We start from the raw sequence: 19,914 nt of genomic DNA, 5'->3' as shown, positions 1-19,914 counted from the left end.
CATTAGATCAGATAGCTCTCGCATCGCTTTTGGCGGCAGCTGCAATATTTCAAAAATCTGAGAATGAGAACTTGACGCCTTGTTTTTACACGCGGTGAGCGCAACGCCGGTGACCCTGGTGTCTATTGGCAGACTGCAGAGACGTCTGGTACGACCGCTTCGGCTGGCACAGGTGCCTGTACTGTAGATAACACGTGTGCGATGAACACGGTACAGTCACGTCTTCTCCTGCTCGGCCTTTGCGTACCACTCTTATGAACAAAATAAGAGGTCCGGCAGAAGACGAATTGAGGGGGTGCCGAAGCACCGGTCTCATGCGCATCTGCAGCCGATGTAGCGACAAGGCCGTGCGCACCTGGTGCAGCCTGCCCGACAGGCTGCGGCCCCGCTGTGTAGTTATTCTTCTGTCTTCGATCGTGCAGGAAGTACGCTCTGCGGCAAAGGCAGGCTACTTGGGCAGCCTGTTGCTTTTGGAACTAGCATCAGCGCGTTAAAGCCTTGGCATCAAAAGCAGCCAAATCCTAGTGATGGAACGTTTCTAGAAGGAACGCCGTTCCCTCTGCCATTCCTTCGTAAACTCGTAGACGTAACGAGTTACCGTTACAGTTCCACCTACTCTTAATGGAACGGTGGCGTTTCTCCGTTCCTCCCAAAAGGAACTAGTTCAAGGGACGTCGTTCCTTGGAACGCCTTTCTGTACAACACTGCACAAGCGCACGTTGAGACAGACTTCAAGAGTACAGACAAAAGCTATCAGGTTTATCTCTAACAAATAAACGACAGCCGATTCACCTACAGAACTCTTTAAAAAGCGGGAATTTTAGCCGTTGAAACAGAGAGCATAACTGTGCGGCAGAAACGGTTATACCTATTAGTAAACCAGCAGTAAAACTTAGATAGCTGTACGTTTATATCAAAAACACAAACAAGACCAACAAGGCACACACGTTCACTAACACACCGAGAATAACATTGCTGCACGGATTCCTTTAAATTTTTGTTCTTACTCCTAGCCATAAATGAACGAAATAATTTGCATTCCTCAGAGATTTCAGATACGATCGCACAAACTTTAGGCAGTCGACTTCAATTTGCTGGAATTTTTTATATTATTCCCTGATTATTCCATTGCCTTGATTGAGCAATTTTTTTCCTTGGGAGAATTTTGTCTAACTGCAAAAATTTTTGAACGCGACAAGGTGGACCCCGCCGGTACTTGACCGTGCGCCTCGTGCAAATTTAGCGCCGTCTAGCTACGAAGATATTTATAAGGGGCATTCGTAAATGTTATGCCGAATTTTCGCCTGGCGTATATTTATCTAAAAAGATTTCCTGCTATCAAAGATACAAATGTTTTGCAATAAGAGCGCAATTTCGCGAGAAATTTTAGCCTAAAATTTACAAAAAGTGCTGCAGTTACAGTCTTCAAATTTCAATCACATGTGATTCCTACAGTTGTAAACAAAGACACCGAATATTATAAATGTACAGTTCACGGTTAAGATGCAACGGGCACGCAAGTTTGAAGAAAAAACTTGGAAACAAATTTGATGAGCTAATATACAAAAACACATCTTCGATTTTCCTCATATTTTCCCCAAATTGGAATTCACCTGTACTTGTATTATAATGAAAAACATGTTGCATCATTTTGTTGCTGGGGCGCGTACCGCGCAAGCGAGCAGCCCTACCCACCTGGCCCTCCACGACGTATACGGTAGTGATAGCGACTTCCCTTAGATTTGTATACCATATATACTTTGAATAATTTTTTACGTATATAAGTTAGAATGTAACAAAACCAGATGCATTTTCATTCTCCACGTTGGCATCATAACAACCAATTGGCTCCCAATTTAAAGCCTATGAAATTGGCAAAAAACAAAATACTTTTATGTTAAGCCCCATACAATGAAATCTCGTTACTACGAGCCCCACTATAACAAATTTCTCAAAATTACGAATAGTTTAAAAAACCCCATCAGACTGCCTGCATTTCCAGTGTAAAAATATTTCAGAGCTACGAATTTCAATATAGTGCATATTTCAGAATAACGCACATAATTTATTTTCTACTTTATAATCGAGGAATATCAATATTAAGAATTCGGGTAAAAGCAACAGCGCCGGAAATCTCGCGGGAAACACAAAACTTCATATCTGCGTGTATTCCCAGAATGCAGTAGCCGTCATCGTCATCATGTCGAGTGCCCACTGTTAGCGCCACCGCGAAGCTGTGGCCTAATTTCCGGTAGCCTAACAGGCCTAGCCGCCTGGGCCACTTTTCTGTCTGGTCGCGTTGGGTGTCGGTCAATGGCTGGTCGGTCGTTCTTCACGCTATTGACTTGTGTAAGCAGGTATTTCTTTATTGTGGGTGGTCTTGTTGCGAAGTTTGTGCGATATCCAAGGATAAATGCAGCTGGCGACGGAGACAAGCAAAACAGCCATTGCCTTCAGTGACGATGACGACCAAAACGAAGATGACTGTGAGACACGACACACAGAAAAAGATAAGACTGTGTCGAACATTGATGTTTTCGTGCACATCATCAAAATAAGCACTTTCACAGATCTCTGCCATGACGTACCCGATGACGTAGTGCGCATAGTGGAAGATGCCGAGGCATTCCAATAGGTCCCGTGGGCTGCACTCACCTGAAGAAAATAACTGATTTCTGAAAACAAAGCAGCTGTGAAGTCCTTTGAGAGTTTACTTGTCCGCACACGCATCTACTGCCAAGGTATTTTATTTTCATTCCCAGGTTTGAGCACTCGCTAATAACGGCAAATTCTTTATTAGAACGATATTTTTAAATAATGAACAATTTTCGGCGGTCCCACGTGAGTCATTATATCAAGATTTAACTGTATTTAAAAAAGTGCTCTTTTAATTTTTGTTGAACTCCTTCCACAAGTTGACCGCTAAATTTATTTTAGATAAAAGTAGAAACACTTTGCATCACATCGATACTAGAGTGTGTACAGCGCGACAATAAGGTCCTGTCAGACGTGCTCCTCGTGGGGTGTTGAGGCAGTAAATAGGGATTCAGCTACGTCCTCAACATATACCTGATTCTTTTCTACAAAAGTCAAAATATCATACCGACATGAACTTAGACAGACTACAGTAGAAAAATGGCTGTTTCAAAGTCAGTTTGACGCCATAAACTATCTTCACTCTATCTAAACTCTACGCTAATGTGTAGCACCTCTCTAGCTAACGTTGCTAGCCCTATACATATTCAGAGTTTTCATAAAGGGCACACACAGGCTGTTCTGCTTGTAGATCATATGAACATGCTGCTGATTTCTTAAACTTTACGTCCCAATTGTCATAACACAATGCCGGGGAACGCATACACTGCCATCACAGATTCTTTTTTTCTACAACGGTAGCTGAAAACTTCACGTGGCTCCACGCATGGGAAGAGTGCGCACTTAAATTTCTGTGACAACAGTTGCCATGTATCTGTAAGTATGAATTCCAATTCTTAAGACCTTCCTTATGTTATAAAATGTAGCCTGGTTTTCAAAGATTCCTTCAACCACGTCTCATGCAGTCTTTGCAAATCGGAACCAGATTCCCCTGAGGGTCAAGATTCTGGGATATAAAATCCCCTGGCTCCTACGTGGCAACCCCAATTCCCCTTTGTCCGCCATCCCCACGTTACATTTTACAGGAATTCTCTGTCTTTCGAACTTTTCAATCCCCCAATACCACTGCTTTGGTGGGGTGCAGAAAACGACTACACAGTTTGATTCACTGGCACGTATAGTTGGGTTCCTGGTATTTTTAGTGTATGCAACATAAACGTGCTAGTAGGCACAGTACACGGAGGAGCACATTTCAAGCGGTCGATTACATTTCACTCATCCCGGTCGCAAGGAGTAAGACATTAAACTTCATTAGCCCAGTCCTGTAATAAAGACATCTTTGCTTCTACAGCCTTTGTCAAAATTTTGTGGGCCAAGCTGGAAACGCGCAGGCTGGAAAAAATTCAATGTAAAAGCTTACTTCCCGAGCGAGGTTGAAACGTTTTATGCACGAAAGCTAGAGAAAGCGCCTTTCTTTCTTACTGCCTGAAAATATCTTTGTCGCATTTAAAAGTAAAGCTGATTCTTTGAATCCCTTGTGGTCGAGAACGCTCAGGTTTGGCCCACAGAACTTTGACAACGGGTGTAGATACGGTATTCTTGCCTAATTCACTTTGGCTTGAAGCGTTTCTTCAAACGTTTCTTAACCACCACGTACAACCCAAGTGATGGTGTGTCTGACTTTGATCTCAGAACTATATCGTATTCTTTGTGAAGTATTCCCGCACCGCCGAATTTGCAGTCCCCAATCACCATGTGCGCCTCACGAGTGTGCGTGCTTGTGCGCGAGTAAGCAAAAAAGGGGTCGCTACGTGGAGGAAAGCACACGGTATTTCGCGGAAAAATAAACAGCAATAATTTGTGCAACTTCCACTATTGTCAATATTTTTTATTTTATAGAGGCAATACAGCCCATTTATATTTGCGGTATTCACGGACCCGGTGTGTTGGCGACATAGATTAGCTCGATAACGCAAAATAGAATACCAAAGGAAGTGTGTCAACCATTAAAGGAGTCCAGAGGAAGCTTTGAAAACTCAATATATAGAAGAGCGTTCCTTTTTGTTTACGACTGCGCGAATTTTCGGACTACGTTCAACCGGTGCTGTCGTTATAGGACTGGGGCACTGTACACACTCACGTATCGACATGATGGAAGCTGTTTCTAGTTCTAACCAAATTAATCCAGGAGTAAACATCTTGGGAGAGTTTCGCAAAAAGTGAAATAGCGCTCTTTGAATATGGGGCTGAGCATAAGAGTTTTTTTGTTTTTCCCCAATTCTTAAACTTTAAATTTGGCACAGATTGGTTGCAATGGTGCGAACATGAACATTATCGCGCAATCGCTTCGGTTACATTCTAACCTATTGTAACCGTAAAAGGATCATTTGCCTTTCGTGCAAAGCATATATGGTATACAAATCGGAGGAAGTCACTATCACCACAGTACCTCGGGGAGAGCCGGGCGGTTCAGGCTTCCCACTTGCGCGGTACGTGCTCCGGCAACATAGTGATGACACATGTTTTTGATTATAATGCAAGTACACGTGGAGGCCTACATTTGGGGAGAATTTGAGTAAAATTGAAGATGTGTTTTTTTTATATATTAGCACATGAAATTTATTTTTTAAGCTTTTTCTTCAAACTTGGGCGCTCGTTGTATCTTAGGTACAAAGTATACAATTATAATATTCAGTGTGTTTATTAAGAACTGTGAGGAGCTCACGTGAGTAAAAGTTGAAGGCTGTAATTTCGTTACTTCTTTTAGTATTTAGGCTAAAAGTTGTATCAAAACGTGGCTGTGATCCGAATTTGGCTTTTTATTGCGAAATATGTATAACCTTGACGGCAGCAAAACTTTTTAGATAGATGTACACCGGAGATAAGTTATAAATTAAATTTACGAATGGTCCCTTATAAATATTTTCGTAGCTAGACAATGCTAAAATTGGGAGGGCACGTGACGGTGGGGGCCACCTTGTCGCATTCCTAAAGTTTTCAGGTTTAAACAGAATTTTTTCCGGGAAAAATATTGGTGTATATAAGAGTTGTAATGATCAGGGAATGATATAAAGAAATTCAAGGAAATTTATTCTATCTTATGTGAAATCGCCCTCCTACTTAAAAAGCCGCCGAACATATGAAGGTTTCTTGTCTCTGCTGCAAAAAGTACTCCGCCCTTCGGCATAAATTAGTCATTACAGCAGCTGATTGCGGAAGATCACATGCTCTTCTTATATTCCGGGTGCTAGTTTACATCTGCATGATTGTTCAAATGTTCTCAAACTAGGTATTGGCGAAGAGTGAATTTTAGGGTCGAAGCAAACTGAAAGCGTATAGATATTTGGTCGAATAATTTCGAAACGAATACTTCGAAAAGTACACACCACAAATCACGGAAAAATGAGCAATCTGTAACCCGCCTAAGAATTACACCTCATGTAGGCAAAGCATGTTTTGAAACCATTATATACCAGGTGAGTATTTTTTCACAAGTTACCTGCACGTACATCCTTTACTGCATTCACAAATATTCCTGAAGAAACACTAGTCTCTCCACATGCTCCGGGAGGAGCAGCTCCCGCCGGCTGCTCACAACATTTCCTGCTGTCGAGAACGTGCCCTCGCTCCTCGGCCGTGTGGGAGGAATTGAAAGGTACTTTTGTGCCAGTTTGGCCAGCGCTGAGCAAAGGCCACTGTCATGGTTCCACCACCAGTCTAGAGGGTTTTCAGGCCCAGGGAGCACTGGCATGGAGAAGTAGTACGTCACTTCTCTGTCACAGCTGAGGCGGTGAGCGGCCATATTTAGTAGATTCTAACTTACTAAATTCTCAGCAGATTTTCGAAAAACTGTGGTTGATTTCTCTTTAGTAGAAATCGGTACAACCCGAAAGGGAAATGTGCAGCGAAATGAGCATGATTTGCGGGTCGGCGGCTGTCTTGTGGGCGTGCTTGGCGAGTGACGTCCTGCTGGCGGGTCACTTCAGCAAAGGTGTACTGGCGTCATTTCTGTGACGGATAGGATGTCAGTTAAATCTTTGTGTATCGGGGTATAAAACACTTTCATGTTAAAATATAAAACCAAAAAACGAACAACCATAAGTATAACGCACTCTTTAGTATAAAGCTTGCTTCCCCGCAAGAAGACCCTCTGTGCAGGGGTGCACCCTTTATAGGCCGTTTGCTTCGTTGTACTGGCGTCATCTCCCTGACGGATATGACGTCAGCCAGATCTTTGTGTATCCAGGCATAAAATACTTTTGTGTTAAAAATATCACTACAAAAGGGTGGGTACCGTTAGATTAAAATATTTAAATTCGAACGTAATTAGTAGTCTCAAAATAGAAAAATGACACGCAGCTGGCTCCAGAGCTCTTAGTGCAAATAGAAGTTCCTCTAGAAAACAGTATTGTATCCACTAGTATCCGCCGCCGTAGCGAAGCAAAGCGCGAGTTCAAGGCCGCCATTTTGGACAATGCTCCGCTAATTCGGTATTGAATCGGCTGTGCACGTGCACCGGCTTGCTGCCGCTATGACTGCGGCGGTGTCGTTTCAGTGCCGCCTTTGAACGGAAAGTGTGATGTCGGCCGAGAGCTAATCGAACCTCCAGGCAAGGCAACAACTTGGCACGTACGATGGAAATGTCTGCGTTGGCGTGGTTTTGCGACAACCAGATTAGCCACCCAAAAGCTTAGCTTTTGGGTGCCCATTCGAAAGCGCCGAATAATTTGAAAATATCGAATACCTGCATTCCCACTGCAGCGAATAATGTATAGAGATATATGCGATAGAATATTAAACAGCACCGAGTATTCGCCCGTCCCCAATTAAAACTGCAAACATACACGCTTACTTGTGCAAACCTGCACTTCCCTCGTTAAGTTTTGTATAATATTGTACGTTGTAATTCTTTTATATTGCATAATGTTGAAGGTTGTATCTTTTTCCCTTGCTGCAATCCCTAATGTAATTGTCACCCTGCATAAATAAATAAATAAATAAGAAATAACTAAATAAATAAACAAGAGTTGGCTCCAATCCACGCTGTCCTTTTTGGTAAGATGACACGTCATCACCCCGCTACAAATGAGAAACCAATAAAAATCATCATCATCGTAATCGCGAAGGTGGTTGGAAGGCAAAACTCTAAACACCACCCAAAACAATTGCCCTTGCGACGTCGCTTGAATTAACACACGTGGCTCTACAAAGAGTAAAACCAGAGATTCTGCCTACCATTACCTACAGCGACGGACGCTGCTGCTAGCCCAGAGGAGCGACTGCAGAAAGAAAACGGCGAGGAGCGACATTCGAACGTGAGACAGCGGAACCTAGCCATCCTGATATGCTAGCTCGGGGCTACATTTCCGCGCAAATACAATCTCGGACACCGAAACAATTCGGCATGTGTGCTTAGTTATTTCCATTTTTACCGATTTAAACTAGTTAGTCTAGTAAGTTTGAGAATAGCGAGAAAGCTGAAGGAACTCTTATAATCGCTGTTTATCAGAACCAGTAGCTTTTTTCGCCTTTTGTAATGCCAGTTAAAACACAACCAAATTGGTATTGGTCAATTTAGAAAACGGTGTCCCATTCGTGGCAAGCAGTGCGCAAAAGGTAGTGCTTGCTTAACGGCCAGATGTCTCTACGTGATTTAGCAAACCAATCTTTAACGCACATTTGCCGTACGACCAGTGTATTCCGTCGTGTCCGACTTACCCAGGAGGTGCTGTCGAACAATTAATCAAGCCGTACGAAGGAAGCTTGCAATGGACGCGAAGCTGCGCCTAAACAGGCCCAAAACAACCGTCGATAAGGCAGACTACAAAGCAAGGTAGCGCCGATGCGCCCTGAAGCGCGAGCGCGCGTGGAACGCTGGGTAAATTCGCCGCGCCATCTACACTGTGCTCCGTGAGTGAAAACCGCCCTTCCCTCTGCAGCCGCGTTGGGAGTTTCTTTTCCCGCACACCACGAAATAACCGTTGGCTGATAGAGGTAGAAAGCTTTGCTTTAAAATAAATAACTCAATCGTTATAAATTAATGACGGCCCCAGGTCCTTATAGTTGTACCCCCACAAACCACCAAGAATCAGTACTGAGCACTACTCACCGACGTACTACTGTCCACACGTATGTTGCAGGGAGACAATTTGAAGGGCAATATAAGGAGCATGCCATGACCTAGCTGTAATGACCAGAAGTATGAAGACCTAGAGCCCTTCATTAATAGCAATTCGCATGCGCCGGAAGAGTGTGACATTAGGCTTTATCGGCGCACAAACACAGCAGCCGAATGATGAGAAATTTTGCGTCACAAAACGCGTCAAAAAAAGGAGAGATAAAAAAGGACAATAAATTGGTTTCCGGTTGTGGCATTTCAAACTAAGCGTAGATAATAAAGACGCGCACACAATCTGAGAAGATTGCTGCGAACTCTCCAAATGCGGAAAATTGAATGGAACCGATTGATTGTAGGGTTTAACGCGCCGACGCTACAAAGGCGGTGATTCGCGCCGTAGTGGAGGGCTCCGGAATAATTTTGACGAGCTGGGGATCATTAACGAGCGCCGAAACCTCGAACACACGGGCGTTTTTCGCTTTTCACCTCAATCAGAAAAGCGGCCGCCGCGGCCGGGAATCGAACCAACGTCCTTGCGCAAATTCAATGGAACTAGCCTCCAGTCGATTAAAAAATGGAGTAGTGATGGAGGAGGCGAAAATAGTGACAAAAGGGAGTAAGGAGGGTGGACGGCACAGGAAGTTGCGTGTCAGGGGCAGCAGATGATTGTTGTCTTGCTAAGACATTTGTAGAGAAGCGAGCAAGCGAGCAAATATGCAGCTATTCATTTAGTAGCCGTTGTGATTTATTATTCGGCCGCTTCTACGCGTTAAACCTAATGAATTCCGCGCATTTTGTGTCCTGTAAATGAATTCATTTAGAGTTTTAGGCGTACATTTTTGTTTAAACAGCGTGTTTCGCCAAAGTTCATCACCCGAAACCTTAAAAGAGTTTCTTAATTTATTTCAACAAAAATCCAGATTTTTCAAATGTGGAAAAGCTTGTTCTGTAAAGGGGAAATAAACATTCATTCAATGTCTTAGCCTTATAAATTTTTAAAGGTTTCCTGTGATGCATTTGACTGGAATTTGGAACAATTATTATTCCCCGCGAGCGAAACAATTGTTTTGAGAAATATGATATTGAAAAGTAGTGTCTCCATTCCACGCAGCTATTCATAAAACAGATAAATACATGAGATTCTTCGTCCCATAATGCATTTTTAGTAGCGTTCAGTGATACTGCAAGGAAATAAACCTAACCAAAAAAAAACGCCCACATGCTCTTCACAACTGAGGCTTTCAAAACTTCAAGCGCTCATGCCGCACAACATCTGTGTAACGACAATACCGGTACTGAAAGAATATGCCAAGGCGCATACAACAATGAACGTTTTGAAGCATGTGTGCATTCGAGGACGGCGGACAAAACTTAATATTTAAATTCTTCACTGGCCTTGGAAATGCGCATAAAAAACCTCGCACAACTCCATACCGCGAAGCAAACTCAAATATTACATGTAAAATGGGAACTTCGGAAGTTCTTAGAATGCTTGCAGTACTGTCCATCTGCTCGCTGTGCCTTCTACTTAACAGCCAAGCAGAAGCTTACTTGATAGCTGGAGAACCACGTCTGATAGAAGTCACCAACGGTTACTGGAGTGGCAATTACGAAGACTACTACACGCGTCGTACGTAACCGACACTTGCTTGCACTATTATGTTATCGAAGAAAAAACATTACGTCGCAGAAGTTTTCCAGGTGCATTGATGTTATATTTGGAATACAATGTAAATGCTTCAATATTTCTGCAGTGGCTGGGAAAGGACTTCAAAGTACTTGTTTGTGGTTTGTATGTCACAATGTTACACCAGTTCTGCTAGAAGCATTGAAATTTTAGACGCTGAAAATCCCGTCCGATCAATTAGCATCGTTTAATTTTGATTTCTTAATTTCTTCTTCATGTAATTCATCATCACGGCGATGTTGGTAAAGCCACCAATAATTGTTACTTCGCCCCCTGGAATGCATAACTGTCAGAATTTGGGTGCACAACATAATTTGTTGTATTTATGCGAAAGCAATTTCAAGATTACCCGAACAAAATGATCCCGTAACGCAAAAACAATTTATGCCTCTTTTTCCGCCGAATGGCATAATTGAAGATATTAATTCCTCAAGCCGTTTAATCTGTTTAAATGTACTTAAATGTTACGTGCAAAATCGATAATCGTAATTTGAGCATAGGATTATCCACAAAAAAAACGTTTTTAAGGCCGTTCTAGAAGTGATATTGCCCCCGTTACAAACTGAATGCAGAACAAGCTTATTGTGGGTTTGCCGAGAAGAAATAATAAAAGTGCCGCAATAATGGTATGTAAATCTGTGAAGTAAAAAAATTGGTGGCGACGCTGCCGCTACGTCAAGTGGCAAAGAAATAGACAAAAGAACAGCGGCGCATTCGAACAAGCTGACACAGTGAAGGAACGGCGCTCCGGCTCAGCTTATAGAATCGCTGTGGAGGGCTCGTATAGGGTTAGAAGTGGTACTGCAGCAAAACAAAGAAAAAAATTGGCGCGGCTTGCAATACTGGTACAAAGCTGGAAAAACAGCGCAGTTAGGGGTGGATAAATCGCAGATACATCGCAAGTAATAATTCTGCTACATCTATTATCTGGTGCATCTATTATCTGGTGCGTAATGTTACCCTGCTCGTCTCTCAGTGCCTACATTCTGTCATTGCCGATGGCGAGCTTGCTTTTAGTTGCTTTCAAACTTTCTCCTAGTTGCAGCGTCTTCTGGATCACACCCTTATTATATGCACGAATGTCGTTTGTTTTACTTCTATTAATCAATTTAGACAGTTCTGCTAATTCAATCTGGTACACAGCGCTGGGCCCCTTCATGTTCGTACGTTTCGCAATTCCTTCGTTGTCAGAGTGAGTTTTCCACTTTCTTCTCCACGCGCTGCTTCCGCCACAGGCGCTGCATATTCTGTGATTGCCGTCGTAAGGTTATCACTTAGCTCGTCTACAGTATCTTCGTTCTCCTTGTTTAGCAGCGCAAATTTTATCTGAAGTGTTATTTTAAATTCCGCCGTTCTGGCACTGAGTACCTCCATGCAGGCTTTCTTTTCACGAGTTTCTTTCTCCTGTGACATTGGGCCTTAGCGTGGATCTAACCATCCTATGATTGCTGCTCGTAATCTTACTTAGCACCTCTACGTCTTGCACGATCAGTGGGTCGTCAGTTAAAGTTAATTTAATTTTTTGTTGTACTATCAGGACTTTCCCATGTCCATTTCCTATTCTTTTGTTTGTAGAAGAATGTGTTCAACTGCAGACTATCTCTCACGCTACCCAGTCGAACCTCCCGATCATAAAGTTCCGACACACTCGTCACCTCGGTACTGTCTATTTCCTCCTCTTGACACCTTACGGATGAAAACCAGGATCATCGAACGCCTAAGCGCTGACCCTTCCCACCCTTCACTGGGGTTGTTGCAACTGAAGAAGAATGGAGCACCTTATCGTTGTAACGTCCACCTAGATGGTGCCGAACTTCTTCCTGTATTCCCTAAGCGATTTCGTTCGGATGTCCTCAGGCAGCTACACAACCATCCAACAGCTGGCCATCAATGGGTTTGCCGGACTTATGACCACGTGCGATGGTGCTTCTTTTGGCGCGGGGCTTTACCGGTCGATCCGCCATTACGTCCGCGCATGTGACATGAGCCAACACAGAAAAGACCCAACCATGCTTGTCGCCGCTCTTCATCATCCACTCGATAGACCTATTGAACCATTCTTCCGGGTTGCTTTAGATCTACTCGGTCCCTTTTCCAGGTCTACGAAACACACTAAGTGGATGGCAGTGACCCTTGATTATGCGACAGGATACGCTTTCAGATGGGTAGTGCAAGCAGGTTCGCTACCGATGTCGCTAATTTTTTGCTGCAGGATGTCATCTTACATCACGGTGCTCCTCGCCAGCTACTGACACACCGCGGGCGATACTTTTTTTCACGCGAGTAGTCGTCGATATACTCCGCTCTGGCGCAAACGTTCTCAAATTTACCACCTCTTACCGACCTCAATCCAACGACGGCTTCACAGAATGGCATTACAGGACTATAACCAATAAGCTTTCTATGTGCGTTTCTGACGACCATTGTGACTACGACGTTTTTTTGGCCTTACATAACATCGGCGTGCAACTCGACGCGCCTTGGTACTGCCGGATACTCTCCCTTCAACCTCCTCTTCGGCCGAGAGCCGACGTTGCCGCTGAACACCTTACTCCAACAAGCCGTGCCACCTTCCGTATTCGCACAAGATGCCATCGCCCGCGCTGCTTTTGCACGCGAAATAGCTGCGTGCGTGCGTGCGTGCGTGTGTGAGTGAGTGAGTGAGTGAGTGAGTGAGTGAGTGAGTGAGTGAGTGAGTGAGTGAGAGAGTGAGTGAGTGAGTGAGTGAGTGAGTGCGTGTGTGAGTGCGTGAGTGAGTGAGTGAGTGAGTGAGTGAGTGAGTGAGTGAGTGAGTGAGTGAGTGAGTGAGTGAGTGAGTGAGTGAGTGAGTGAGTGAGTGTGTGCGGGCGTGCGGGCGTGCGGCCGGGCAGGCGGGCGGGCGTGTGTGCGTGTGCGGGCGTGTGTGCGTGTGCGGGTGTGCCTGCGTGTGTGTGTGTGTGTGTGTGTGTGCGTGCGTGCGTGTGCGTGTGTGTGTGTGTGTGTGTGTGTGTGTGTGTGTGTGTGTGTGTGTGTGTGTGTGTGTGTGTGTGTGTGTGTGTGTGTGTGTGTGTGTGTGTGTGTGTGTGTGTGTGTCGACCAATAAAAGATGGTGAGTGTCGACCAAAAAAAGAGAGGTCGCCTGCCCACCAACCAGGCTGCCCCTTGCCAGTAGTCTCCCTGCCTTCCTGCTTCCTGCAACCCGCCCTGCGATTCCGGCGACGATGCGTAATTTGAAGACGAGGTACGGGCCGCCACAAGCCGGGCAGAGCTTGGGCGTGGGGTGCGGAGTGCCCCACCACGGCGACACTCGATAGTGGCAAAGCAGTAGGTTGGACGGACGGATTATCTCTTGCCAGTGAAGTTGTCAGCCTGCCCGGGAGGCTTGCCACTGCTTTCCGCTAAACTGCTTTCCGAGTTTCCCTTTTCAGCTTCTGTTGCCGTGCTGCTGCGGCTGGTCAATCGTCTTCTCAGCCGCGCAGCAAGACAAGACTGAAAAAAATCCCCTATGTTCCTTGACTGTAGCGCGGCATCAAAAGAGTGCGTTCCCGATATGGTATGAACGTCATGTTTGCGGCAGAAGAAAGGTTGGTCACATTTGCTCCGCATTTGTCAGTAGCGTTTACAGCCGAAGCAGCACGACAACAGAGGCTCAAAGGGAAAAGAGGAAAGCACTTTGTGGATTGCGCACAATGTGTATCGTCTGCATCTTACACGTGGAAAGCCTTACATGAGGCAAGCCGGTCGATGCTTAAGCCTACACCAACAGTTTTTTGGTCATCAGGCCATGCACACACATGGCACTGCATCGCAAGGAGAACAAGGACAATTGTCCTAAACCCCTAGTTGAGAAAACACCAGCTATTTACGGGCGTAAGGGCATGACGCAATGAGAAATACTCGAAGCTTGCCGTATCAGCCTGGAAGGGTGAAGGTGTGAATCTGCAGGGCGCTGAATTCGCATTCCTGTGAGGACACTTGCAGTGGTCTTGCTTTATACTCCATTTTGTTTGTGTGTCTGTGGGTTTGTATTGTTTTTTTTGCGTTATTGCGTCAATGGCATTTTTTAATAAAAGCACAATTTTTAGAGCTGGTAGCGTGCCTTCCACTGTTTTTATTCGGCGCCGTCGTCACAGTAGGACTATTCTTTACGTTGTAGTCGTTGTCCTCCTATGGAAAACATTCTCAGTCGACGGTACAGTTAATTTGCCGAACTGACAACATTTACAAAAAAATCTATATTATAGACGTACAGACGTGTCAGTGAAGCGAAAATGCTGCAGTAAAATAGTGAAAAAAGAGCTCCTTTATTTTTGACCGTGATGCAACTTTCAACCGGTTCGAACCGGAACAGAATGGTGCTCCTGAACGGAACCCAGAACCGAACGCAAAAGGCTTGATGTCGAACCCGAACTAAAACCGATATTATTCCAGTTCAACATCCTGGTAGGAAACGACAACCAAGGAAGATTATTTGCACATCAAGATCTGTTGCATAAAAACAAGCGCGAGGTGATAACTGATGTTTGAGGCTGTACTGTACGAAGAGAACACTTAGGTTCAGCTTGAAGTAAACGATATACTGGTTATTTGAATCTTTTAACAGATACTGTAATCATGAAAATTAGGAATTAAAGATTTTAAATATCGACTCCGACGATAAATTTGTAATAGGCAAACCAGATGCTTGCCCGAACTATCCATGTTTTCTTCAGCGTGCTTCATATTTTTGTTTTAGGCTAATTTTCAGCATCACCGAAATTATCTTATTCATCGAAAATGAAGAATGCCGTAATATTCCGCTAGATATAAATTCCTAACTACGTATTATGAAACAGCATTTTTTTCGCTTAACGACTGTGTCACACGTGTCCTCACCATCGGTTTTAAGAACACTTCATCAAATAATATGTGATGTCTTGGTGGTGTTTCCGTTTCAATAATGACGGCATTTATACATCATGATTATTCACAAAACATCTCGTAACTCTGCTCCAGGCATGCCCCTTGGAATAATTCTTACTCAGCCCAAGAACGTGCGATTTATTCCCGGCCGCAGCGGCCGTTTTAAAGACGATACTCTAGGGATACTTAAACCCAGAAATTTTAGTCTGTCTGTACATTTTTGTCTGTCTGTGACCCAATTCAGTCACCCGGCCGAAGTGAAACGAAGTCTGCGCAAACGCGTTATACAGGGTGTCCCAGCTATTATGCACCAAGATTTAGAAAAAGAGCAATGGCGTTACTTGAAGAAAACCTAGTGCGTAATGTTTGCAGTACTGTGGAGAAGCGGACAGTGATTTTTTCGTTAATGGTACTTTAATAATAATCGTAATTAATTATCTAACTCGAGAAGTACTGTCCTAATCACTGAAGTGTCAATGAGGCACTTGTAGATACCCACGAGGGGCATCTAACTGCGGTATTTTCAGCGACGAACTAATTGCGTGCTCATTTATTCGGACTGATAAAGAAAACCCGCGAAATATGAAAAATACCACGTGACGGTGCCTCCGCGCGCATCAGCGCGCATTGTAAAGCAATGCCCTCAAACAGGCTGCCTCTGAGTTAGCCAGTATGAGATAACCAAAATAAAGAAAGAATAAATCGCGACCGAGTTTGTGCCTTATCTGCACACGCGCCCCGCAAATCTTGCTGTTTGTGCTCCTTCCATGCATGTCATTATCAAGATGATGCGCTGTCTTTTCGGAAGGGTGACAGGCGAAGCAGCTGCTTTCAAGGAGCTTATTTGGGGACGCTGCTTTACATTGCGTGCGGATGTGCCGTCACGTGGTATTTTTCATATTTCGCGGGTTTTCTTTATCAGTCAGAATAAATGAGTACGCAATTAGTTTGTCGCTTGAAATACCGCAGTTAGATGCCCCTCGTGGGTACCTACAAGTGTCTCATTGACACTTCAGTGATTAGGACAGTATTTCTCGAGTTAGATAATTATTTACAATTAATTAGTAAAGTATCATTAACGAAAAAATTACTGTCCACTTCTCCACATTACTGCAAACATTACGCAATAGGTTTTCTTCGAGTAACGCCATTGCTCTTTTTTTAAATCTTGGTGCATGATAGCTGGGACACCCTGTATACTCACAGCGACATCTAAAGGTCTAAGGCCAGTGTATATGTTCATACTTGTCAACATTGTTGAACAAGAACAAGGCATAACACAAATATGAGGCAGAAAATAAATGACTAGGGGTATTTGCACTGTTCCTTTATAAAACAGATTCATAGATGCTTGAATTTCGCGAAATAAAATGCTCCATTCGCTGCAGAAAAAACAATAAATCTTGTCGCCTCCTGTCACCCGTGTCGTGTCCTATAGCTTCTGGTGGCATTTTAAGAAATCAAGCGCCAACTGTTACGAAAGGTTCCACTATATAGTTTCTACGTTCTGCTTGGAACGCATGGTCTAGGGAACGAGTTCTATAAACGTTGAAGTACGGCGTTGATTCTTGCCCTTCTCCGCCGTACGGCAGCGCTGACATCGAGGAACCCGGCGTGGAGCAATGGAACGCTGTAAATTTAGGCTGACTTGAGCAAACCTATAGCGTGTTTACCTTGGGAGGAGCGCGGCGTAGGAGGAACAACATGAGAGGTGGGCGGGAAAGCGCAGAGAAGCATTTACTTGGCAAATTTCGACAAAGACTATCGTTTTTTGTCGACATTTGCAACGAACGGTGCAGAAACGCGGCCAATTTTTTTCTGGTAGAGATGAAAACCTAAAAACGTCCTTGTGATGGAGATTTTGGAGCACGTAAGAATCTTCAGGTGGTAAAAATCATTCCGGACCTCTATATTACGGCGTGCTTCTTAACCTGTGCCAATCAATCATGAATTAAACATACCACGCCGAAGCCATGGGTATTTCCCTACTTCAGCCTATTTAGTAATCTACACTGAAGTAACTATGCTGCCAATTAGTTTCGTCACTTCCGAGTATTCGTTACTAATAAATTAGCGTCTCTGAATTCTCCTCACAAACACATTTCCAACTGATCGTTTGGAAAATTCCTAATTACCTTCTCAAATACCTCATTTCGTTTGTTTCCATCCAGGGTGCAGACGCCATGAGACAAGAGTGAGATGTGGGAGCCGCCGCTGTTATGAGAGAAGATGTGGCCAGCCTTGGCGTCTAGCCTGTAGCGTCGAATGCCGTAGCCTGTGCGTCTGCCAGCCTCAGTTCTGCAGAAATCGGCGAGGATATTGCAGTAGGGACATGTTCTCCCCACCTGCAAACGTCAAGTGCTACTTTACCGGTTACTAGAATGCCCAAATATGGACACCCTTGCTTTGGCTCAATGTCCGCTCGTGTAATCATAACGCGAGCAATTATGTGTGTATACTGTATAATAAAACCACCTGACATTACTGTGCGCACCTCAGATTGATTGTTTTCACAGTTGGCTCCAACCTGCGTTGTTAGCTCCGGCGTTGTTAGCTCCAGATTGTTTGTTTTCTCTACAAAACACTACAACTTTACAAAACTTTTCTTTACAAAACACTAGTTCGGCCGCCAAAACTTAAATATGCTTCATTCATTTGGGATCCTCACACTAACATGCTCATAGCATTGAATCCATTCAGAATCGCTTGCCACGTTTTATAATTTCTAATTACTTTCGGACTGCAAGTGTCACATCACTAAAAACAAATCTCAACCTGCCACACCTCTCCCTACGACGCAAAAATTCACGCCTGTGTCTCTTTCATAAGACCTGTCATTCTAACAGAGCCCTTTCCAATTTATTGTCTTTGCCCCCCCCCCACACACACACATATCACCGCGCAGTGATCCCAATACAAAGTTGGCATTCCTTTCAGTCATATGAACCTATTTTCAACTCTTTCGTCCCCAAAACGTCCAGCCTCTCGAACATTCTTCCCGCTGTCATCGCGTCAATCACAGACGCCAACGCATGTGCAGCTTTCCCGCTCATGACAGTCCTTTCAACAGTGATTACTCTGCAATTTTTTAGCGAAATGAAATGTTCTTTTCCCCAGCTAATACTTGGGGTGAATACTTGCTTTGTGCATAGTATCAAGTCGCGCACGTTGCGCCACTGGGTTGCTGAGCCATGGGAACTATCCCATAGAAATGCATGGGGAGTTTGATTTGATAGCGAATTACACAAAACAATAGTCACAAACCTGAAATGTTCTTTTAGCGTTTTAATCTTCACGTTGGCTTCTAGCTGTACGCCAAATATTATTTTCCTAAAGTGGTTTTGCTAGGTTCCCGAGAGGTTGTAATTTTGAGCGAGAAAGCTGGGTATGGCCTTCAAAACGGCCATTCCTGACACAGAAAAAAGGCCATGTTAGAATAAATTACAATTCAGTAATTTATTCTAACATGGCCTTTTTGCTGTATTCTTTCTTATCTTTTTGTTAGCTTACTCCTCACTGTAATGAACAGTGCCTTGAGAGTAAACAAATGAAATAAAATAACAACCTGGGGCTAACGGCATTTTATGGCATCCGCTAAGAGATTGCACCGACTGCGGCATTTTTTTATTTGCTACCCCTGTATCCTTCCCGACTCCAAAATGCGGGAAAAGTCAGTCTGTTGATACCGTGTTCTGTGCTTTTGATAGCCGAGTCATCGATTTTTGTTTCGTGTCTTTCAGGATTGTTGAGGTGATCAGACATCTGCAGTACAGAATTACTTATTCAAATAATGAATGAAACCGTTTAAGATGACCAATCACCCAAATGCAATGGCAGCCCAGCCTGCAGGTAATTTCTTAAGCGGCGCAAAACCCGAAGGGAAAGGGGATAGTGGCGCTACACTCAGGTGTCCGCTTTATTCAGTGGGAACACGCACTCATGTACCTGTCAGCAACGCAGCTGAAGTGATCTGCCCTTGCCCAAGGCAATATAACTGAAATAAAAATTTTAAGTACCGCTTTGGTGGGGTCAAACATTCACGCATCTCCACAAATTGAATCATGACGAATGGGCGAAGCATTGGGGATCGTTCTTACCGTAAATCACCCCTGGCATTGCCCACTCACGCATGCAAATGAGTGACAACGCGTGTGTGCAGTAGATACGATTCCAATCCAATCCAATCCAATACAATTAAATTTATTCCAATACAATTCAATGGAAATCCAATCCAATCCAATTCAATCTAATCCTCTTCGCGCATGCGCAACACTGTATACACGGACGCCAAGGCAGAAGCCACGGAAAAAGCGAGGTCCTAAGGTGCTTCGCTCCTAAAAAATGTATTGTGTGCCAGCAGGTGAACTAAAACTTTCGAGCAGTTCCACTCTGTGAAGGTGGATGAGTAGCGAATATTTTATGCATCCGGTAACAGTTGACACCAAATTTAGGCGGAAGGTGTCAGAAAGTTTTACTTCTCTCGAGCCTACATGGTGGTCGTCCACAAGAAACAGCTTTGCCTCTCTGACACGATACACCTCTGCAACAGCAGCCATAAATTTGCCGTCGTTCGACGGGGTTAAGCTCTGCGTTTATCGAAGGAAACCTCTTTCTTTCAGGCTATACTGCGCAG

General features: G+C 44.1%; 1 long non-coding RNA gene across 1 annotated transcript; it reads left to right on the top strand.

The window, feature by feature from the left end:
- The first annotated feature begins 10,152 nt into the window (after positions 1-10,152).
- Positions 10,153-17,675, top strand: LOC144139580 (uncharacterized). The gene is made up of 2 exons (XR_013316280.1): positions 10,153-10,343; positions 17,453-17,675. It is a non-coding gene; the product is annotated as an uncharacterized LOC144139580 (long non-coding RNA).
- The last annotated feature ends 2,239 nt before the right edge of the window (positions 17,676-19,914 follow it).

The sequence above is a fragment of the Haemaphysalis longicornis genome, unplaced genomic scaffold (assembly GCF_048455015.1).
Source record: "Haemaphysalis longicornis isolate Haplotype H1 unplaced genomic scaffold, Haemaphysalis longicornis Haplotype H1 scaffold_5, whole genome shotgun sequence".
Lineage (NCBI taxonomy): Eukaryota > Metazoa > Arthropoda > Arachnida > Ixodida > Ixodidae > Haemaphysalis > Haemaphysalis longicornis.
This window is presented reverse-complemented; position numbering and strand designations above follow the sequence as displayed.